The sequence below is a fragment of the Strix uralensis genome, chromosome 5, assembly GCF_047716275.1.
Source record: "Strix uralensis isolate ZFMK-TIS-50842 chromosome 5, bStrUra1, whole genome shotgun sequence".
Classification (NCBI taxonomy): domain Eukaryota; kingdom Metazoa; phylum Chordata; class Aves; order Strigiformes; family Strigidae; genus Strix; species Strix uralensis.
The window spans coordinates 26,938,588-26,963,388 of record NC_133976.1 but is presented as its reverse complement, the minus strand read 5'-3'; the positions used below and the strand labels follow the sequence as shown (position 1 = coordinate 26,963,388).

General features: G+C 38.0%; 1 long non-coding RNA gene across 1 annotated transcript; it reads left to right on the top strand.

Annotated features, from left to right (window-relative positions):
- The first annotated feature begins 6,041 nt into the window (after window positions 1–6,041).
- Window positions 6,042–22,884, top strand: LOC141943687 (uncharacterized). The gene is made up of 3 exons (XR_012629033.1): window positions 6,042–6,304; window positions 12,747–12,810; window positions 22,331–22,884. It is a non-coding gene; the product is annotated as an uncharacterized LOC141943687 (long non-coding RNA).
- Window positions 22,885–24,801: the final 1,917 nt, after the last annotated feature.

The following is a 24,801-nucleotide window of genomic DNA, read 5'->3' as shown; positions in this document are numbered from 1 at the left end:
TGTATTTAACAGGCAAAGAACAGGTATGTATGTCTAAAACATGAATTTCCAGACCAAGACGTTCTAGTCAAGTATGTAACACTTGATTTTGTGTTATACTTCTGGTCTTCTATGTTTTGACCAGGTTTGGAAATGGATTTAGTGAAATGCTTCATTTCCCAAATTAGAAACCTCTTGGAAGGTCTTACACTTTTTCAGGAAAATGGAGATTTCCAGCTCTGATTGTCTGGTACAGGGAGACTGGCAGCACTTCATCAGCTTTTGGCTCCAGGATTCTCAGTGTTTTGATGCTCTCTCACCAGCCCAGCATGTTTCTGACACACAGTCTGAACTCATTCTGCCCTGCCCAGGACCTAATCAACAGACATAGCTTGTGTTTCCAGGAGTTTCAGACATGTCTGGACCCATCCACGCCAAAACCACACAATGCTGAATCCTCAGTAAGCTGGCTACAGAGCCAGAAACAAAGTGTTTGCATTAGCAGAGCAGGCAGTTCTGGTTTAAGATAGTCACGATGTTTTCCAGAAGGAGGTGAACTGCCTGCATGGTACTGCAGCATGCCAAATCAACTTGAAGGTTGTTTTGCATCCTACTCCATTGAAGAGCTTAGGTGTGCAATATGCCTCTAATCTCATTTTATGGGCACATGAAAGTGTAGAAAATCACTTGCAAGATTGACATAACTTTGCCAAATGCACAAACATAATTACGACATTGTTACCAAATCAATGCTGGTCTGGACAAAACTCTCTTTAAGTCTCTGGTTGAAATTCAGTGAATGCATTGAAAGACACTGGGAAAGGTTCTCTTTTTCTGAAACAATTTATATATAGTTGGGGTAAAGCTGACTTACATTGCCAAAGCAGAACTTCATAGCTGGTGGCACAGCTGGCTCATCAAAAATCCTATGACTTTAACCCTCCAAGGGCTCTTCTTTCTGATTCTGTTACCTCACTGGACCCTCCTATGCAGTACCTAGATCAATTTTTTCAATAACAGGTTAAGGAACTGCCAAGAAAAGAACATATATATGAAAATCTGGCTTAACTTCCCCCCCCCCAGTACGCATATTTTGTGAAGCTAGTTCTACTAATCTTCTGATGATAATGGATGTGGGGAAAAAAAATCCAGTCTGCTTAGATGACTATGGGTGATGGAGATACTTTATTCATTACATTGGCATTTCTTTAAAACAACATTTAAATAAGACACATAGACTAATGAAATCACAGCCAGTGTGGAAGATTAACGCTGGTAGAGCAACAAATATTGTGAAATTTATGGTCTAAAATAAAGATGTGGTTATGGTTGTTGCACAAAATTTACCTGTGATGCAACTCATATGTTAGTTTGGAACAAACTATTCTGAATACTGAATACTGTGTGGGTTATCCTGCCTTGAACTACTGCAAATCATCATTTCATATGAAATATTAAATCCGCTATTTTTGTTGAGATAGGTTTGCCAAGTGTCTGTTATAGATAGTAACAGTTGTACTTTTAACTTGAGCCAATATCTCAGAAAGTTTAAAATATCTAAATTTGGGAGAGTGCCCAATTATAGACCTTTCTTATAACAAGGAGACAATGCCAGGCTTATATTCATAGATATATGATCATTTCCCTCTGGAAATTCTGAGTCAGATACCTAGGTTGTGTTGATTTAAGCAGAACTACAATGATATATGCCAGCTGCTGATCTGGGCCAGTAACTTTAAATAATATTCTGAGTCCTCTGGAACTTGTTATTCAAGATTTTCTTACAGGTTAGTGCATAACTAGTACCAGCATGAAGTGAGGTAATGCTGACAGTTGATGATTAGAGGAGGTAAAAGGAAAAGTATGATTAAGGTGTTTTTCTTTCACTTTCAGAGCTTTCTTTCCCCTCAAAACAGTCTGGAGTACAGTCATTTTCACCTGTGCCATTTTTGTATGTAATGGACAGCTCTCATTGTAATAATCTGGACATTCCGCTTGAACTTTTTTTTTTTTAACCTTATTTTTGTCATTTAGGTCTGAATGTATTCTTCATGATGCTGTTAAGTAGTCCCTAAATTGTTCATTGGATTCAAGTTGCCCTTTCACATATTACGAAAACTTCTAATGACTTTCCTTGTTTTGCTATGGTTCTTTATAATTTCATTTGGGAGCTGTTTAGTCCTTTTTGAATATATAAATCAATAATTATTGGCAAACAAAACACATTAAGAATTAGTTCATCATTAAGAGAGCAACTGAAATAGAAAATCTGTACTGTGATCACGCATTTTCAGTAGAGAGGAGAGTTTGACCTGATGATAGGAGTTAAGGTGGTATCTGCATTATAATTAAGTGATATAGCTTTTCTGACCAAAATTTTCTGTGAAAAATTCTCACAAATTACTGTAGTAGGACTGATTCTCATGGGTAAATAAAATTTGACCTCTGATCTACTACCTTATCTTGCTGAACATTCCGTAGTGTTGCCTCGCATTGCTTTATAATGTGACTAACGCAGTATACTGCAGCTACTGAATCATACTCAAACTTCATGCTTGTTTGGCTCAATCACAAGGGTATACTTGTACATATTGCCTATGCTCCCTAGCTATTTGAGTCAGCTTATTTTTGTGTGCCAAGATGTTCTGTTTTCCTATCCTTAGCTTTACATGTCTGGTTTTGGTTATAATGCAAGGACTGTTTGCCATCAGTACCTTCCATTTTGTTATGTTTAACTTAACCTATTTTTTGGTCCCTCTTTCCTTTCTTGTACCTTTCCAGCTTGCCTTTGTTCTTTACAAAATACTCCCAGTGCATTAAAAGGTTGCTGTATTTATCAGGTCTCACTGGGCCATTCAAGCATTTCTTACTGTGAAGTATTCTGTTATTGCAGCATCAAGCAATTTAGAAGAGCATGATAAATGACAGCAGGTTGGCTTTATTAAGGTTAATGGCTTGATGATTTACAAGTGAAGATATATTAGAGTCAAAATTATTGCATTAATTGTTCCATTAAACAATGTGAACTTTGAATATACTGTTTTGAAATGCCCTGGAGATGTGTCGTTACTGTTATATTAATTGTGACATGGCATCTATTTCAGATGTGCTAACAATTTCGAAAAAATAAGTAACTTAAAGGTTACTGTCTCCTGTCAGCTATTAATGGTCAATAACAAACTGAAAATTACCTCAGACAAAAAACAGAGCTGGGCAATAGCAATGGAGATTGTTGGACCTCCTGTGGCTTTAAGCAATGTTAAAGCCTGGGGTGAATGGGGTTTGGAGGCAGTTGCATGCACCTGTAAGCTACAGTGACACTAGTGATGGGCTGCAGCTACCTTGCCCCTCTGTTGGGTTACAACCAGATAAAAGAATAATCAACACAGTGGTGGGAAGATCATCTGCATTTTATGGGATCAGAAATATTTTTGAAGCAGAACAGATTCCCAAGTGGCACAGTTAATTAAAGGAAAACCTTACTTCTGGAATTAATTCTGAGAGAACAGAATGGGTACTAGGAAGCTAATTCTGGTACAAAGAACATTCTTTTTAATGTTTGTTGATGACACCTTAGAATTTAGCAATCTCATATCAATAATTACAAAGGGATGATAATATTAAGTTATTATTTTACTTACTCAAGAATCATGTTTTGTTTGGCATTATTGTTGTTTTTAATAACAAAACTGTATAGTGAAGGCAGGTGATTAATTTTCTCATACGAATTTTTGATTCACTAGGGGTATATGAAACTGCTATGTTTCAATGTTGTTCTCAGAAAGTTTTTCACAGTAATATTTTGAGTTTCAAGGGAAAAAATGAGTACAATTCAGAGGAGATTTGAAATGGTAACTGATCCCTGAATACTCCTATACTCAGAAATACAGCAATTACTCTTGTCATTAACAAGAGCAAAGGTGCCCAACTCAGCCTTGTTATCTGTAAGCGGGCCTATCTTCAGAGACCTCAGTAAAGTTACACATTTTTCCATTCTGACTCTGATTAAGTTGATCAACCCTTCCTCCGTTTCAGCTTCCTTTCCCTTTTGTACATGGCTATAGAATGACAAATGATTCTGCTGTCTGTTTTCAGGACAACTTGGTATAAGATTACTTGTAGCAAGTAAAGTAAAGCAAGTAATAGCAAGCAAATTAGTCTACTTGATTAATAAACCATTTACTTTACTAAGTGATGAGTCACAGGAGGATTTCAGGGGGATGGAAGACACGGGGTTCAATTAGACAGGAAGCATAATATCATTTAGCAGTAACTCTAACTGTAGTTCTTTTTTCCTTTCCTCCCCTTTTCCTTTGCTTTCATCACTGAAGAACTACTGCTTCTTTGTTCCTTCTGTCTTTCCACCTTCTTCCTGGTGGTTTGGGAAAGAAGAGCAACAATCCAGGCTGAAAACTGTTGCTGCTGCAGATAGGAAGAAAGGACATGGTAATTCAATTCTGCTTAGTAGCAGTACATGGGTAAGGCTTTCACATGGTGTTCCACAGGAGTAGCAACTACCAAAAATTCCTATGGAAGACAACCCTAAATTGTTACCTGGATCTTGGAGTGGGGAAAGAGGGCTGGAGGAAGGAAGTAGGGATGAGGAATCATGGCTAATCTTGGTTCTTCAGAGGATGTGTTGCAAAACTGGTAAAGTACAGCGTGGGATTTTATATTTTCCATCCAGAGTAAAGAATGATTTGTACTGGAACTGTAAGAACAGATTCAGGAAATTGTAGTGTGCCTTGTTGGGTAAACTTGGTCTATCTGTGGTTTCTGCAATCCATTAATGTCTGGGCATTAGTCTCAGGCATGATATTGAGTGATGAAGGAGGTATCATGTTTTGAACATCCCTTCATTAACTTGGACTTGCATGTAAACTGTCTCCACCCCCGAGCCCCAGCTTGTCCACTAGGCGAGGGCTGGAGTGTGAATCCGAGCCGTAAATACTATAATGTACAGACAAAATTTCAGGTGAACACTTGACTGCTAACACACATTCAAAATTAATTAGTGCGCTATTTTGACTGCTTAATGCTTCTTAAAATAATCAGAGTTTTCCAACAGGATAGCAGCTTCTTAGCTGCTTAGCTACTTAATGACAACTTTATGGAGTGATGATATTCAATACTGCCTTTAAACTGTTTATGGCACTTATGAACTGAAAATTTATCATTTTACCTTATACTGAGAACTTATTTAATTTCCTTGCTGAGAATCAAGGACTTATATAATGGATTCAGTCCGTGGTTTTACTAAGACTATACCTAGAATAAAGACTGAGTATTCAGATTCAGTGCATTTAGGATGTAAGCAATGGAATCATATGGTTCATTGTGTTGGAATATCCAGATATGACCTGTTTTAGTGCAATGGCCAATTCACAAATTAATGTTGTTGCTGTTTGTTATAAGGGATGACCTCTGAGGTTAATAACTACCAGACACAGCAGGTAAAACAATGCCTTTTCTTTACAATATATATTATTTAGATTTCAATTTCAGAAATATAAAATCTGGTGAAAAATTACTAGGAAGGATTCCATCCTTTCAGGAACATATGGTAATTTTACATTAACTGATATTTTTTGTAAATGTGACAGCAGAAGCATATGTAGAAATGTTTGCATGTGAAAGGGAGCAAAATGTGTTTTGCTGAAAATAAGACTTCAGCAATTGTCACAGTGTATCTGATGGTTAACAGTGTTGATGTGAAAATGTGAAGTGCTAAGGCTTACACAACAGGCCCAAGCACGAATCCTGTATATTTTATAACTGATAACCATTGTGCTAGTAGGTATTGTACTAAGTTATAACAACCCACTTACCCTGATGTAAAAAGTGCTAAAGCATTGAAATACTGAAGCCTGAACAACAGGCCCCAAGCCGAAGCTGCTAACTTAGTATGTAATCATTAACAAAGTATGTAAACTCACTAGTGAAACATGCAGCTTAGAATATAATCAGTAGTGAGGATGAAATGCTGAGAGAATATATCCAACTTCCCTTGTTTAGCCTTGTTCAAGGCTGAGAACCCACGTATTTGGCCTTGTTAGAAACTCCCTTGGTTTTGCCCCCCCGAGCCCTGGCCAGGCTTTGGGTGGAATCCAACAGGAGAATGAAACCAGAAATTTTCCACTCAAAACAAAGGTGCCAGCTATTCTGGCTTGCCGATCTCTAGTATATAAGGCTGGACCTGCTCACAGCGACTTTGGAAGCCTCACCTACGGCTGGACGCACCGCGCAGGATTTCCCACTTGCCGGGACAGGCTCTCCAAATCCTCGCTGTAACGGGGCTCCCCAGCGACTGCGGATCTGGATGATGGTAACGTACGCAAGTGGTGATGGATCTTTCTAATCACTATTCTCTCTCTCTCATGTAGTAATGATTTGATGCATTACCCTGTATTTTCCTGTTTGCTGCTTTAGGTGCACTATTCTGCCTTTTCTTGCTGCATGTTTTCTGTGTTACCCTGTTACATTATTTGGTTATCACTAGTAAAATACGCCTACTCTTTTCACTCTGGTGTCTTAGTTTAATTGGTATCCTTAATCAGCAAAACAATATGATTTGCTGAAAATTGCAGACTGAACACAAGTCCTTTAATACTCAAGCTGAGAAGAAAGACAAAAGAGATGTAAAGTGAACATCTGGGTTTTGTTTTACTATGATGACACCTAGCTCTGTCTGCAGTCCCCAACACTAACATTGCTACACACTGGCAATCTAAAAACTAGTAACACATGTGAACTCTCACTGCTTCCTCCCTATTCATTGATTTTAACAAACATTATTTAAAAACAGTTTGTGGAAAACACTCTTTGAAAATAAGGTGTGAAATTCCCATGTAGAAAGGGCTGGTTTATAATGTTAAGATTGACTGCTTCTTTTTATATTTGATGAGGTGTCAACAAGCTTTATACATCTGTTCACAGGGAAAATATTCTTCAGCACAAGGAGGCAGATTGTTAAACTAAGGGATGATAATTGTTGCATGCAGCAGATAGGATACCTGTCAGGGAATAAAGAGAAGATAAGAAGGATATTATATTACACATTCTTGCAGTGCAGTAAAAAAGAATAGTTTTATATTAGAAAATAAAGTTGTGATGAAGGTGAGTGTACCTATAAATACATATGGTAAAGGATGAGAAAAAGTTAAAAATTACAGAAGGTTAAATTGGAGAAAATGTCCAGGTAGGGGGAAAAAAAGGTGTTCTCCTAGTCTTGGGATGTCTTGTTCTTTCTGTTGTTTTTCATCACTTACTGAAGAGTCAGCTTCAGAAGGCTGAAGATCTTGGTTGTAGCTTTCATATTCAAGAAATATTAAAATACTTGTCCAAAACTTCAAGATTTTCTGCATTCATTTTGTAAAACTGGTATAAAAATGACAGAAGAATCTTCTTTTAGCAAAGTTTCCAGCAAACTAGTCAAACCAGTCCAAAAATATTACATTTACATTTTCTTGTTTCACCATTTATTCATCTAAACACAAAATAATATTTCATGTTAAAGCCTAAGTTAATTTAACTTTTTGAAACTACATTAAAGTTTCACTCAGATTCATTCAGAAGATTTTATTTTATGCAACTCTTTTTGTCAATATCTTTTGGAGTTAATAATTTAATGCCACAGTAAGACAACTCCACTCTGAAATCATCTCTTGCTGCTGAGTGTTAATATGGAAATATTATTTCCATACGCCTGCAAAACCCTGTCTAGAACTGGGGAAAAAGAAGTTTGTATCCTCTTTTGCCACTCTTAGTTTGTTATAACTGTAGCTCATTTTTTTTCTCAGTCCAGCATTTTTACATGTATTGTACCTAAGAAGACCTCAGATCTTCTAAACACTTTAAAACAGCAAGATTTAAAGACTGCATATTTACAGATGACTCTGAAATCTCTTTAGTCTTTTTCTGCTTTGTACTGGTAAACCACTCTTCCTGGTGAAAATCCCAAATGCAACTGTGCAGAAGTGGTGATGTCTGGCAAGATCAGTGTTTCCATGATGTGATTCATCCCTGTTTCAATTATAAAAAGTTATTAGAATTCTGTGGGACCAGAAAAGGAATCTGTTGTAGTAATGAACTAGCAAACATGTTCAAATGTAAATTTCCAAGTTTTCTTATAAAATATGTAAGTATACGATCAAGTTGTAATTGGTGTGTGCTGTTACCAATTAATTGTTTTCTGTTAGAAATGGAAAGGCATACCTGCTCAAAATGCAGATCCCAGACTGCATTTGTATTTTTGTCTCTGAGTGCTTATTTACAGCACAGTTTTTCAATTAGCTCAAGAGCCTGTGTGAGTGCTTGAAAGAAGTGAGGCTGGCTGTGAACAATATGTAGGTTTAAATGTCAAAAGGTGTGACTGCTACATTTAAAAGGAGGTAGTAAAACAAGCAGACTCCTTAACAGAGTGGAGACAAGCAAGATAGACTTTGCAAGGTTGTTTTACAAGACTAAAGCACTTCTGCAAATGCACCACTTGTAACTGTTCCTCTCCTGATCTAAAATGAGTTGCTGCCTTTCATTTCTATCAAAATTTGATCCACGCCGGTGGTAGAGCATGAACATCTGATATCTCACTTCTGCTATTACAAAACAGAGAAGTGCGCATTAGAAGAAGCTCTAAAGATCTCTAGTGCACTCTTAGACTGAATAATGTTAATGGCATTGTCTTTAATGGTATAAAGTTTCCTCCAGTAAAAGTTTGTGAAAAGGCTAATATCCTTATATGTACTTTGATCATTTGGCAGGGGTGGGGTGGAAGCAACCAATAAGAGAACTCTTTTCTGCAAATGCTATACTGAAACCTTTTCTGTAATGTCATAATGACCAGTAAATATTTAACAGAACAGCATCTCACTTCCACAGATTGAGTGACGCCACCTCCCATATTTCTTGTTATTTTGAAATGCTGAAAACATCTCTGTCATCTTTTTCATTGGCAGCTTTTATCAGATAGCTCAAAAATTATAGAGAACCACCCATCACTGTTACCTGTTTGTTGATTCCAACCATATTCTCAGAGTAAATTTAGGCATCATGAATAACACTCAAATGAGACACACAATCAGTAGCTTGTAGTTTCCAGTAGAGTCTTTTATTTTTCTTCTCAAAAGATATGTTCTACTTTCTGATTTTTCTGTTCAGTTATGAAACTGAGGCTGCTTGCCTCTTATACATTCACTTTATATCAATAAGAGTTTTAATAGTGTAGAGATTCAATTTGAAAGAGAAATGCTTTTGCAGTGTACCTTGATGAGAGAGAGGGACTACATATGTTAACTCATCTATTGTTTTCATGAGCATTTAGGGAAGTAATAAATTAAAATTGGGAAGAATTTTTTAGTTGTATAGGGGATTTGGATTTCAGATTTCATGTGCGTTTGACATTATGAGTGTGATAATGGATTTCAGTAGTTTAGTGTGAATTCTGTGATTACCATGCTTAACTTTAAAAAGGGCTACCTAGTCTAGATGGATGGTCCTGTAATCTGTAAATAAAGGTAAATAAATCATTCTGTTGATGATGTCATTTTTATATCAACTTGCTCGTATGCTACGGTAAAATTATACTTCTAAACCATGTCTGAGTTGTTGATGTTTACAGTCTAGCTGGTAGAAAGTGTAAGTGAAGAGAAACAGAATACAAAGCAGAATTATGAAAAATATACTAAAAAGCCTTACAGATAGGGATCCTAACTTCAAAAGTTGGAACCTAAGTTTTCCTATCATTCAGGTTTTTTTCTACATTCTTACTTGTGAAGTCGAATTGGCTAAATTCACTTTGACTATTGATGAGGGGTAAGCATGCATACATAAAGACAGTAAAAACTTACCAGTTTTTTATTATCTGATGACAGCATTCTCAACAAATAAGAAAGTTGTGTGCACTAAGTTGTGTGCTTAGTTACTTCCAGGAGTAATGATTGGTCATATAATCCTGTGCAAGTAGAAACATTTCAGGAATAGAGAATTATATCTTTAAAGTGAATTTTAAACTGTAGTGTTGTCCGTGTGTTTTCAAAAGTACTGAGAGCTGTGGCCTGTGACTGGACTAAGCCTTGATGTGCAAAGGAATTCGCAATACTGAAACCTGCCTGAGCTGTGAGTTAAGTGCCTTTATACAAAGCATAGCAAGAGAAATGTATCCAAAATGGTAATTCAGTGACACTGTTAAAATGGACAAGGAACCTTATAGATTCATAATGAGGAGATGTTTAGGAGAAACACTACAATTCATATCCCCTTTCAAAACTCGTTAACTATATTAATCCTTCCAAGAGGGTATGTGTAGAAATTTCATGTTGAATCTGATCCATTTTGTACAAATAAATACCCCATATATCCTCATAAATGTCTTACCCGTTAGAATCTGGAAGCTCTGTCTTACTCTTGCAAATATGATTTCTACACATCCAAGCCTCTTGAGCAGTGAAAATGCAAAGAAGGACACTCACACCAGAGCAACCAATGACATCTTGGTGAGAAACTACATGCCATTATCTGGGTTGGTTACCTGCATGTTTCAGCCTGGATTGGTCACTGTCAGATATCAAATAATGTAGACATTTGAACTGGAGTCTTCCACATGTTGGGATAATAAAATAACCATTGACTCATCAAGACACCCAAAACAGTCTAAAACTTTTGTTCTTTGTAGTCTTTTACACAGGTTGAGACTTTTTGAGCATGTACCTAAAGCAATATAGTCTAAGGAACACCTTCCCAGAAAATCCTGTAACACCTGAAGCAGCTAAATGGCACTACTGTTTTCCAGCAAAATCTCTTTCACATGCCCATGGAAACTTGTGGCTGTTTTGAGGCATAGGGATTTTTCACATTCAGCAACATAAGCGGTCTGTGAATAACACGGGTGACTGAAGAGGATATTTGGAGCTGCCTCCTAATTATATGGTTCTCCAGAATTCCCTCAGTTTCACAAAAGAGAACTATTTGTGTTCTGTTGATAAAAGATCATGCAGTATGTTTACTTTTTGTTTAATTAAGGTTACATTTACAGGCTTGGCTAAGCAAAATGAGAACCATTAAGAGAACCACAAGACCATGCTGAGATGGTCTTTGACCTGAAGACTTCTCAGTTGTGTCCCAGTTCCACAACAGGTCAGGGTATGAGCATGCACTGTTCTCATAATTTTCCTTTCTGTGCTTCCTGCTCACATTTCTTCTTTTCTATGCAAAGGAAACCCAGGCACACAAGTCCAGAGCAAGTGGTAATATGGCCCAATAGCCTTCTTGATACAGACATTAGCAGCCCGGGTGGCTACTTAGAGTCTTGCAGAAAGAAGCTCTACTTTTGTTAATGCAGTCTGATTTACCCTGTAAGAAGCAGTTCTGTAAGCACTTAGTATTGACATAAAGCTTTCTCCTGGAAGCCATCCCCACTTGACCTCAATAAGCCTGTGGAAATCATTTTCCTCAATATATACTTGTAGGCTAACACCAGAAATTCATTCTGTAATAAATACCTTAATAGCTAACTATCTGCTAACTATTTCCTGCTTCACAAACCTGATCTCCTTCTACAACAGGGCGACCTGCTAATTGGATGAGGAAAAGGCTGTGGATGTTGTTTACCTTGACTTCAGTAAGGCCTTTGACAGCGTTTCCCACAGCATTCTCCTGGCAAAACTGGCTGCTCGTGGCTTGGATGGGCACACTCTTTGCTGGGTAAAAAAACTGGCTGGATGGCCGGGCCCAAAGAGTTGTGGTGAAAGGAGCTAAATCCGGTTGGCGGCCGGTCACGAGTGGTGTCCTCCAGGGCTCGGTTTGGGCACCACTCCTGTTTAAATCTTTATTGATGATCTAGATGAAGGGATAGAGTGCACCCTCAGTAAGTTTGCAGATGACACCAAGTTGGGTGGGAGTGTTGATCTGCTCGAGGGTAGGGAGGCTCTGCAGAGAGATCTGGACAGGCTGGAGCGATGGGCTAAGGCCAACTGTAGGAGTTTCAATAAGGCCAAATGCCGGGTGCTGCACTTCGGCCACAACAACCCCCAGCAGTGCTACAGGCTTGGGGAGGAGTGGCTGGAGAGCTGCCAGTCAGAGAGGGACCTGGGGGTGTTGATTGACAGCTGGCTGAACATGAGCCAGCAGTATGCCCAGGTGGCCAAGAAGGCCAATGGCATCCTGGCTTGTATCAGAAATAGCATGGCCAGCAGGTATAGGGAAATGATCTTACCCCTGTACTCGGCACTGGTGAGGCCACACCTCGATTATTGTGTTCAGTTTTGGTTCCCTCACTACAAAAAGGACATTGAATTACTCGAGCGTGTCCAGAGAAGGGCAACGAAGCTGGTGAAGGGTCTGGAGCACATGTCGTACGAGGAGCAGCTGAGGGAACTGGGGTTGTTTAGTCTGGAGAAGATGAGGCTGAGGGGAGACCTCATCACCCTCTACAACTACCTGAAAGGAGGTTGCAGAGAGCTGGGGATGAGTCTCTTTAACCAAGTAATAAGTGATAGGACAAGAGGTAATGTCCTTAAGTTGCACCAGGGAAGGTTTAGACTAGATGTTAGGAAGTATTTCTTTACAGAACAGGTTGTTAGGCGTTGGAATGGGCTGCCCAGGGCAGTGGTGGAGTCCCCATCCCTGGAGGTGTTTAAGAGTCGGGTCGACATAGCGCTGAGGGATATGGTGTAGTTGGGATCTGTCAGTGTTACATTAATGGTTGGACTAGATGCTCTTCAAGGTCTTTTCCAACCTAGACAATTCTATGATTCTGTGATTCTATTTCCCAGTCTGACTTCCTGCAGAAGATTTCCTTAAGAAATGGCTACAGAACCAAGTACCTCCTCTGTATTTGTGAGTACTGGCTCCCATTTTAACCTCTATGTGAATCGGTCTCTGTTCAGTGTGGTAAAACGATCTTCACTCTCTTCATTCACACTTGCTTCTCTAAGAAATTTTTATATATCTTTGCTATTTCAGTCACTATTTCTTCAGCTATTTCTTATAGCTTGTTCAGAATTCAATGGCATGCATGCCATAGTACACAACATATTGTGTGAAAGTTCTCTACAATACAGTCTGTTCCTTTTAAAGTATGTGCCATAATTTTTCATTATAGATCCTGTCAAAACTAAGATAGACAATATACTGTTTGATAAAACATCTTATTTCAAAACATACAAGAATATACAGTTAAAGCCAATGTAAATGGGTCTTGAGGAAGTAGCATTTCCTCCTCATGTTAAGAAGGAGTCAATGTTTTGATATATTTTTGGCAATGAGTTCTAAAAACTAGACCATGAGTGCTAAAGAGCTTGTCAGTTTGGGAGCTAATCCATATGCCAAGGAAGCATTAAACAAATATGTAGCTACTCACTTCAGGGAGTGACCAGATATGAAAAAACTTTCACAAGGAAATCAAGCCCAACTACTGGTAAGTGTAAGGTGAAATTTTAAATCACTTTTGACAAGGTGGTAAAGCAGACATGGTCTTAGTGTAACTGCAGTATAATGTGCATGATTAACTTATTGTGGACCAGTTCCCTGGCAGCAGGATTTTACACAGACTGTATTATAGAAATAAACAATCATTGAGAGAAAACATGTAACTCAAAGGCAGAGGCATGCAGAAATTTAAAAAAAAAAAAAGTTTGGAAAAAGTGAACAAGCAGTGATTTAATTTTCTAATCACAGGCCTTGGCAGTGTGCTGTTTCCACTTAAAGCCATAGGTCTGTCTTCCCTACTGGAAAATAAGTAGAAGAGCTCAACTATTTCCAAATATACTGTTCAACAGCGAAACTTTTCTCTTCTGCATGGCTGCTGTATTTATTTAAACCTTTAATAGAATCTTAGGTACAGCTCTTCCTAAGTTTTTTGATCAGACTGAATTCTTCACTTCTACCAGTGGATGATACAGTCTCTTAACATATCTAAAGCTCAAATGATCAAAGTGGGGAAAAAAGCCACCTCCTCCTGCTGTTGCTTTCAGTTTTCTCATGCATAGTTAAAACAGTGTATTGAGAAGTAATATTCTACAGGGATGGATGCAGAACTAGCCCCTGCGGTCTCACCAGAGTTTAATGGGTGGTCTGATACTAACAGCATCAGTTTCTGCCATCTGTTCATAAGGGGTCCACTGGCTGTTCAGTGGGCCCCTTTGTTAGTGATGCTAAAAGGAATTTGGATGGATAAAAGTGAATTGTGTGAATACCCACCCCCCCACACCCCTCCCCAGCAAAACCATCAGTGCAGTAAATAACTGAAGATAGGAAAAAAACAAAAATTAGAGCAATAAAATTATTTAAATACTTAAAGGACTAGTTCCATTTTCTCAGCTCTCTTGATTTAAAGAGCTACATGCCAAGTGCTGTAGTAGAGAAAATGTACTTACTCCCTACAAATAAATGGTCCAATAAATTTAGACATGTTTATATAAAACCAATCCTACTTTCACAAATATGTTGTTTTATTTCATAAGTAGTTTAAGAAACATCTGTGTAGTTTGAAGAAGCGTATTATCACTTTTAGTTTGTTTTGAACTAATGGTCTTGTGTGTGTCTTTTTCTGTCTAATTTCTGATATATATTTTGTTGTACTATTCCTGATGCCAAACAAGATGGGGGAAAATTATAATACCAGATGATATAAAAGAACCAGTGATAAAACTAAGTGCACATTTATGCTTGTATAAGAGTATACTTGTATGAAAAGCTAATAAGAAAAAAATGTATACAAGAAAAAACATAGTTGTTTAAATATTTATTTTAGAAGCACAATATGGTTGAAAAAATATTTATTTTAAATTCAAATAAATATTTGTACTTACTATGTAGCAATATTTGCCTAGATACAATTTTTTAGAAATGCATTTCAGGAGAGTTCTGCAGGGTATTAAATACAGACATGAAGCATAGATAAGGATTAAAGCCAATCAAAAGCTAAGCATAACAAAAATCAGGGATATTTACACAGATTGTTAATTATCTGACTGTTTAAACATGAATTCTCTGAAGAACAGTCAGCATTAAAGGCATCCCTAAGAAATGTGTCTACAGGAAGGAAAGGCTTTTTACTCTAAAAGTGTTTATTTGGATGTTCTAATTAGCCATTTAAGCATACTTTAGTTTGAAAGCAGCTACAAATTATATTGTTATCAATAAGAACATGCTTTTTCAACAATGACCTTCATTGCTTCCACTTTTTCTTTTCTAATTAGAGTCTAGGGAAACATCTATTCCAGACCAGTTTCCACATCAGTACTGAAGTAAAGTTAAATTGTTTTCAGCTCTCTTTGCAAGAGCTGAACAAGCTCTAGGCTACCGTCTTGCTCCCCCTTCCTGCTTTCATTTATGTCATACTTAATTCCAGCTTATCTTGTCTTCCAGCAATTAAGAATTATATTAGGAAAGTTTGCATGGAAAACTGTGAGTTAGAGTTGAGTAGAAAGATATGTTCAGTTATTGTTTATTCTCATGAGCAAAGTGCTCACTGTACTGAGCTTAAAAGAGGATTTCATGGTGATCTTATATCTGAAATGTATCTGGGTTCAAACTGGCCATCATTTACTCTACAAGTACCTATGGACGTGCAAGTACACCTATTGAGTGCCCTGAGTACAGAGATGAAATGTAAAGAGGAAAAACTGCTCATAGGAATAAGGATATAAAGGACTCTACCCTTCAACTGTAAAATTCTGCTTTGGAAAGAGAGGCCATTCATCAAGGGTTAGAATGAGTTTACTCTTCTATTGCATAAAGGATCTGTGATGCCACGAGTCTGACCAGAAATGAAATAACTTAGTTCACAGAGTGATGTAGTTAGATGTATTGGGTTTGTGTGGCAAGGTTTCGGCAGCAGGGGGACCTCAGAGGTGGCCTCTGTAAGAAGACACCAGGAGCAGCCTCCATGTCAGACGGAGACAGTTCCAGTTGGTTCCAAAACATCTGCTGCTGGCCAAAGCTAAGCCTGTCAGCAATTGTGGTGGCACCTTGGGGAAAACATGTATGAGAAAGGATAAAAAACTCTGTACAGCGGCTGTGAGAGAGAGGAGTTAGAAAAATGTGAGAGGAACAGCCCTGCAGACACCACAGTCAGTGAAGAAGAGGAGGAGGTGCTCCAGGAACCGGAGCAGAGATTCCCCCGCAGCCTGTGAAGAGACCATGGTTGTCCCCATGCAGCCTGTGGAGGACCCTATGCCAGAGCAGGTGGACTTGCCCTGAAGGAAGTTACAGTTTATGGAGTGACCATGTAGGAGCAGGCTCCTAGCAAGAGCTGTGGCCATGGAAAGGAACCCACATGGAGCAGACGTTCTGGTAGGAACTATGGCACATAGACCCACACTGGAGCAGTCTCTTCCTGAAGGTTTGTACCTCATGGAAAGGACCCAGGCTGGAACAGATCTTGAAGAACTGCAGTCTGTAAGAAGAACACACAATGCAGTAGTTCATGAAGGACTGTATCCTGTGGGAGGGACTCCACACTGGAGCAGGGGAAGACTGTGAAGAGGGAGCGGCAGAGATGAAGTGCTGTGAACTGACAACAACCCCCATTCTACATCTCCCCTGGACTGCTAGTAGAGCAGGGAAGAGGTAGAAGACCTGGGAACAAAGGAGTGAAGCTGAGGCTGGGAAGAAAGAGTGGGGTGGGGGGAAAGTGCTTTTAGTTTTGTTCTTGTTTCTCTCTATCTTACTTTAAATTTTTTATTTTTTATTTAAATTGGGAATAAACTAAATTAATCTTAAGCAATTCAGGTCTGTTTTGTCTGCAATGGTGACTGGTGAGTGATCTCCCTATCCTTATCACAACCCATGACCCTTTCCATCTGATTTTCTCCCCCTGTCCTGCTGAGGAGGGGGAGTGAGAGAGCACCTTGGTGGGCACCTAGCAGTCAGCCAAGGTCAATCCACCACAGAAGTTTACACTTTTGTCACATCAGATGAGTCTCTTCTCCCTCTTCCCAGTTCTGCTGTATTATCTGGCAGATGATGGGGTGGGTGGTATTGATTTCCCTAATGTGCTACTCCAGTCTCTGTCAGTGTCCTTCGAAGCTGATGTCTCTTTCATGCTATGACCGTAAACCACAGACATCCCATGCTTCGACATGGGAAAGGCATTCACATAAACTCTTCTGAAATTGCAAGCTTATTTCTCATCAGTGAGCAAGGATTTTTTTTAGATTAAGTTCCATGTTTAATATTTACATCCAGTTTATTCTGATTTATCTGCAAATAATCACCCAAGACTTTGCACATTCATTTTTCAGGGGGATATCAGTGAATTGCTTATGTAGATTTTTCGCATCTAGAGTTGCAGGTTTTGCAGCCACAAGTTCACATTTTAAAATGTGCCCCTACTAGTACAAATTATACAGTGTTAGCATTAGCTGAAATTTCAAGGTAAAATGATATATGTAATAGCTAAGATTTTAGAAAATGACACAAGCTATAATGGAATTTATAGTATATCAGAAAGTAATGTTGATAACATAAAAGTTAGCAAATGGTTTAGAGAAAGATCCCGATACATCTTGTGTGTATGATGGTAAACTGAAATTTGCATGTAAAGGGCAAAAAATAAAAAATTATAGATTCCAGTGGTATGAAGTGCACCTAATATAGCACTTAGCAGAAGTAGTAGTAACACTTGTAAATTTGAATGTTGGTGAAAAAACAAACTAGACTATGTACTCTAAAGGCCCTGAAAATAGTATGTCTTTTTTTTTTTTTTTTTTTTCAAACAGTATTTGGCATAGGAATGGTTTCAAGATAAGAGAGGTTATGATTGCTTAGTTATAAAACTTTGCCTAATTGTTCAAAATGTACACAGAGTACCTAAATCACAAGGTACAAGCCTGCAAAGGCTGCTATATGTACAAAAAAGTGCAAGGAAAGATGATGCAACCACACTAATGATGAAAAAGGAACTGCAAATGATAACAGCATGAACATTTACCACAGGCACACTGTCAGGGAGTAGTTTATGAAAACTGTTAGTCTACTGCTCTCTACTCTTACACTCCATTTCACTATACTACGAGGTGTACTGGTTTTGGCTGGGATAGAGTTAATTTTCTTCATGGTAGCTTTTATAAAGCTATGTTTTGGATTTGTGACCAAAACAGTGTTGATAACACACTGATGTTTTAGCTATTGCTGAATGGTGCTTACACATCAAGGCCTTTTTTTTTCTGCCTCTCACAACTGCCCTGCCAATGAGTAAGCTGGGGGTACACAAGAATCTGAGAGGGGACACAGCTGGGACAGCTGACTCCAGCTGACCAGAAGAATGTTCCAGACTATATGATGTCATGCTCAGCAAAAAAATCTGCAGGGAAGAAGGATCAAGGGGGATGTCTGGAGTTATGGCATTTGTCTTCCCAAGTAAGCATTTTTCATGATGGAGCCCTGCTCTCCTGGAAATAGCTGAACAGCTGTCAGCCAACAGGGAGTAGTGAATTAATTCCTTATTTTGCATTGGTTTACCTATTAAACTGTCTTTACCTCAACCCACAAGTTTTCTCAATTTTACCCTTCTGATTCACTCCCCCACCCCATGGTGGGGGGGAGTGAATGAGCAGCTCAGTGGTGCTGAGCTGCCGGCCAAGATTAACCTACAACAGTGAGGAAATGAGAAATTTTAAGAAGTGTTCCTCTGCCTGAGGGAGCTGGATGTGTGTCAGCTCACACTCTGTGTACTTGCTGTGGTTTCCAGGTAGAATTGGTTTTGAGACTTGGCCTTGCCCTCCTTATTTAGTAGTGTAAACTTAGACTATGAGTATCTTATGCAGTTACTATTGTAACTAGAGTTAGAGTTTTTCCATCCGTATTGTATTATCTATATTTCTATAGTGTATGGTGCATTTTAGAAAATACAGTAAAGAATGAGTACCCTAGTTTGCTGATTTATGAAAATAAAAATATATTTTTATCATTAAAACATAGGATATGTTTTCTAATACTTTGATGGGATGAAAGTGTGATTGTATTTCAGTTATGGAATCTGATTGTGTTGTTGGAAATATTCAAGGATTAAAAAATACCATTGGTTTTTCTCCTTATAACTGTGGTAAGACTGTATAAGCAATAAAACTCTCTGTCATGAACGTAAGAAACTCCTGCAAAACAGCTTAAGGTCTGCTGCCTCAAGTAGATAAATCTAAGTTCTTGAGATACTGCTTAAAGCCTTCTGTTTTCAAGATGGTGACTTTACTACCTTTGGCCATTTTTATGGTCTTTGGAGAGCAGTCCTCAAGTGTGTGTTATTGAATGTGAGTACCTTTGCATAGCTATTAGTAATCTGAACATTTTGCAGAACTGACTTGCTTATAGCCAAAGTTGTTGCTTTTGAAGTGATTACATCTACAAATCCAACCCATGCAACAGTCAGACATAGGAGTGTGAGTTTGTCAAAGACAGATTACTATCAACAATTAGAAACATTCATTTTGATACTATGGGGTACAATAAGTGTGATGAACTGAAAATGGCTGTGTGCTTATTAAAAATATTCATGATCATGTAAAATGTACCTTTTCAGATATTTCATAATGTCTTTTGTTGGGAGTAGTCAAATAGGTACTTAGTTCATTCTCTTTAGAAGATGTACTAAATCAGTAGTACAAGGAAGACATGGATCTGTTGGAGCGTGTCTAGAGGAGGGCCACAAAAATGATCAGAGGTCTGGAACGCCTCTCCTATCAAGAAAGGCTGAGGGAGCTGAGTTTGTTCAGCCTGGAGAAAAGAAGGATCTGGAGAGACCTTATTGAAGTCATTCAGAGTATAAAGTGGGAAAGAAGAAAGATGGAGACAGTCTTTTTACCAGGGCCTGTAGTGGTATGACAAGGGATAAAATTTTTGGTTCTTGTTTAATTCAGAATGCACATCATAAAGGTAAAGTTTTTGGCATGGGAACTAGGGTTCAACATCCTTAACAAATCTAAAATTTACAACTTAATAAAATCTAGTTTGTCAATCATGGTTGCTCTTCAGGCAACCTTTGCTAAATACGATGGATATATCGTTTCTCATCTAGACGACTGGGAATTACATGCTAATTCTTAAACAATCATTAAATACCTAAATACTCAATTAGTGCTACATCTAGGATGGCTGTAACTACAGGCATTTGTAAAAAAAAGTACAAGGATTATTGCTATGATATGTAGATGAAATGCACATGTTATTGATCATAACACTGGATAAGTTACAGCTGACAAGAAAGATGTTATTTATAATTATATATTTTATAGTGCTAGACATAAAACTAGCTAACAATAGTAGCTATAGCTTTCAACATAGACTAATAATGCAGATAATAGAAATATGCATTTTTACTTTTTACCCCAGCTTTTTCAAACATTTGAGAACTGGCTTTTAACTTCCAAAGGTCAGTTTTGTAAGAACCTTAATGACTGCTATATGTATGATTTGCAGGAATGCTTCTTTCCTTTTGATGTATCAGTTTGTTTATAACATTGTGATTATGATTTGACCATTTAACTACAAAAAAATATCAATTTGTGTTTTGAGAATAAGAAGCTGATGGTTCTTTGCAATGAGATCACCTTAAGAAAAGCTCCATAATTTCAGCATTACAGAAATATGATTAATTTACCTTCTTTCCTATCAACAAGAATTTTAAGAATGGATATCTGTTGTGGCATTTTCTGTAGAGATATCAGTCTTTCTGTCAGAAAGATTGACTAACCTTATGTCTTAAGTGCAATTTGAACTCAAAGGACAATGCACCAAGGACAAATTTCTTAAGATAAGCAAATAATCAAAAACCTCTGAAACAATCATTTATTTTCCAAAAAATAAAGCAAATACTCCAAATATGGAATAAATGTTTCAGAGCTATGTAAGCTTTCTTAAAAATTGTTGCTGATTTTGATGCCTTTTATGTATTTTTAGATAGAAATAGCATACAACAGTTTCTGATCTTCCCAAGATGATGTCTACTTATTATCCAGAATTCTTGTCCCTTTGACAGTTTACTGTCTTCATACTGTATGTGTCACAAGGCAAAACAATGTTAACCATGTTCCCAAATCTTAGCATTGTTCTTCTGAAGAGCAAAATGTCAGCAGTAGATTAATCAAGCCCTGTTTTCTTTTACTTCCCCCCGCCCCCTCCCCGAGGTAAAGAATATTTGTAAATTACTTAATGTGGAGATTCCAGTTTTTATATAGTGTGGTTAGCCCCTGCCGGGGTCTGAGACCACGCGGCCACTGCCCCTCCCCCACAAAGGGAGTGAAATACAAAGCCCCAAGGCTGAGATAAGGAGAGGTTTAATACAACAGTGCAACAGCAACAAAACAAACAATAACAATAAGAATAACAGTGATAACAATGAACACAACAAAGTATATACCGATACAGCAAAGAGAGAACCAGCTGCGCCAACTCACGCGATCACCGATTCTTCCCGCGCTCACGCCAGGATGTGACGTCAGCATGGTATATGAATAACCCGGCTAGAGCTTCCCCCCCACTGCTGGAGAAACTTAACCCTATCCTGGCTAAACCAGGACATATAGTTTTGTAAAGTTCCTTTATTTCTCATTACCCCATTTTATGGGTGCCTCTCTGCATCCCCACTACTCTTGCTATATATTGAAAAATGAATCCTGTGGTTTTTATTTGCAGAACTGCAATGTTAAAAAAATTGGGGTTTTATTCCTCCTGTTGCTCAACAACAGTGGTTCCAAACTCCAGTCCAAGAATAATAGCTGCTTGTATCAGCTTACAGACTGTAATGTCTCACTGCCCATTAAGAAGAGTATTTCACAAATATACCACCAGACAAAGGTCTTTGAGTTCCTGCAAACAACATATACTTTATAGCTCTGCTGAAAATGTTAATAATGGGAAAACATATAAGCATCTTGACCATTATTCTGTTCTCTGGATTTGGATAGTTTTAAATTTCTAGTACACATTTCAATACCCTAGAAAGTTATCTGCATCAAATATTCAAAAGCTGCTTCCACTGTGCATCTATGTGAGTTCTTTTATTTGCAGTCTTCATAAATGATCCATAGGAGAGGGAAAAAGAACATAAATGAACAAATAATACTATGGGGTCTACTGTGGGTAAAACTGCCAAGGACAGGCTTTTAGATAACCTATGAGTCCAATAGACATGTGTTAATTGCTTGACACCTGAGTAACAAGGGAACTATTGAAAGCACTTCTTAGATATTAGTGGGATTTAACCTCATTTTCCTAGGTGGTTAAGCTCTGTTCTTGTTCTGTTCTTATTCTCTTTTACCCAGGTTTTACAGCACTCATCAGAACAGCTGAATGCCCTTCAGTAGGACTGCAACATGGCTAAGAAATCATCTGAAATTTATCTTCTTTTTTCTCTTTCCAGGTGGAGAAATGGCTAATTTGGACTAATACTATTGCTTTATGTAAGTTTGTTGCTGTGGATTTCCAGTAAAACAAAAAACAACCAAACCAAACCGAATCAAACCAAACAACCAACCAAACAACAACAACAAAAAACCTTTATAGGAAGATGTTTTCTGTTTGGAGAAGTTGAATTCTGTTAAGGATTTTTGTCTTTGTTGCTGTACTGAGTCTGGCTGAGCTGGAATTGGTTTTCCCCTATAGCAGCCCTCATGGTGTTGTGTTTTATGTTGGGAGCTGGCAGGGTGTTGATAGCACACTGGTGTTGTGGCTACTGCTGAGTGGTGCTTACACAGCACCAAGGCTCTTTCCGACATTTCCCCCCCCCCCCCGCAGTGGGACGGGGTGGGCAAGGTCTCAGGAGGGGACACAACCAGGACAGCTGACCCGAACTGACCAAAGGGATATTCCATACCATATGATGTCAGCTCAAGTATAAAGCTGGGAAAAAGGAGGAAAGGCGGCGGGGGGGGGGGTCACCCTTGGTCCTCTGAGGCAACCACTATGCGTATTGGAGCCCTGCTTCCTGAGAAGGCCCGACATCGCCTGTTCATGGGAAGTAGAGAATAAATCTGTTTTCTTTTTTTTGCTTCCACGCACGGACATTTGCTTCGCTTTGCTTATATTAAAACTGCTGTTGTTTTACCCACAAGGGTCGGGTTTTTTTCCTATCTTATTTTCTTTCCCCTCTTTGCCCTGTTGAGAAAAAAAGGGGAAGTGGGGGGAAGTGATAAAGTGACTTGGTGGGTACCTGGCATTTAGCCAAGGTCAAACAACCTCAGTTGCAGTTCATTCTATGTTCTCAGATGGTCCTCAAGAACCTTCAGTCAAACTTTAGTTTTCTTGCATATGTTTATTTATATTATAGGAGAAACTTTGTCAACAAGAGACCTGTAAATGGTCTTATCCACGTGCTCACCAAGTGCAGATTTAGTACAAGACTTTGAACATAGTTCTATCTCCTGTAGTATGACAATTTAAAGAGCTATAGATCCTTCTGATGATTTCATGATATCCAGGAATACTGCAAAACCAAGAAGTTCTGCTGATGCTCTGTGAGAGCTTAGGCAGTGCTAATATAGTCTTCTTGCCAGCTACTTTACCTACTGAGAACAGTACTTTGAGAAGAAGAGTAGGACAGTCTGGGAAGAATCCTGTGTTCAAATGGATACGTAATTTAGGTATCTAACGAGGTATGTTAAGACTAAATACCTCAGGGTCCAGTGTAGGTATATCCTTAAGAAGAAGTGAGGAAGTTCTGATCATTTGCAATCTGTGTTGACCTACATGTTAAACTAAAGCCTCAAAGAGCCTCAAATTCTTCAACATGATTTCCAGTGCTCTTGCCTGTTCAGATTTAATCAATAATTACTTTGAGGAGGGGGTTATATGAATAGATTTCTTCCAATCATTTGGTCTCTCATGGTTTAATGATGTGATGATATGTGATGTGGTACAAAAAGAGCTTGTTTTACATGACCTGATGAGCTCTGCTGCTATAAACCACTGTCAATACAGTAAACTTATAATAAGCAAACCTCTGAAAATCAGCACAAGTTATGAAATAAATGCAATTTAAGAGTGAAAAATCAAGGTATTAAAAAAAGGATATTAAAAAATTGAACACATTAAACAATATTTAAGGTAAAATGGAAAAAAATATGAACACATTATTTCATTATCTTTAAAGACCTTTTCTTTCACATAACTTTTCCTTGTTTTCTGAGCAGCCTGGCAAAATGAGAAATTAAACTGTATAATTGTAACATTTTTACTACATAATAAGTATTGAAATTCATAAATTGGTGTGGAGAAAGCTGCCTGACTGATGTCTACAGCTGACCATTTATTTCCCAGGTTAGATTACAGGAATAAAAATGTGTATTCCTTTCTTCATTATATGTTTATCTTCTTAGCCACTTTATATTTTTTTTCTCACAAGTCACAGTTCATAAAACAAATATTTAAACTGAGGAAAAAAATTCTGTTAAATATCCTGACAACCAATAATCCACTTGCACAGTTTCAATGCGCAGTTAAAGGAAATCAGTTTTCTCATGTTTTATGATCAGGCATTCCTCCTGGCAAAGGTACTTTAAGAAAATATTTCAGTGGATTAACATTGGAATAAGATATTACTTACGCAAAATGGAGCCAAGATATATCAGTCTAAATGTGTGTTTAAGTGTGTATTCATATGTGTATGCCAATGATAAGGCAAATGACAAGGTGTCTTTTACATCTTTCATGTATGCAACAATTTTGTTCCTTTTACATGAGCAAAGTTTATAAAACAAACTGAGGAAGTCAAAGAGTTTTTGATGGTAGGGCATCTGAGTCCACAGTCTCCCTGTTCATCAATAAGTAAATGATAATTCTCCATCTAATCTTTTAATCTCACCAACGTGTAAATCTTAAAACCAAATTTTAAAA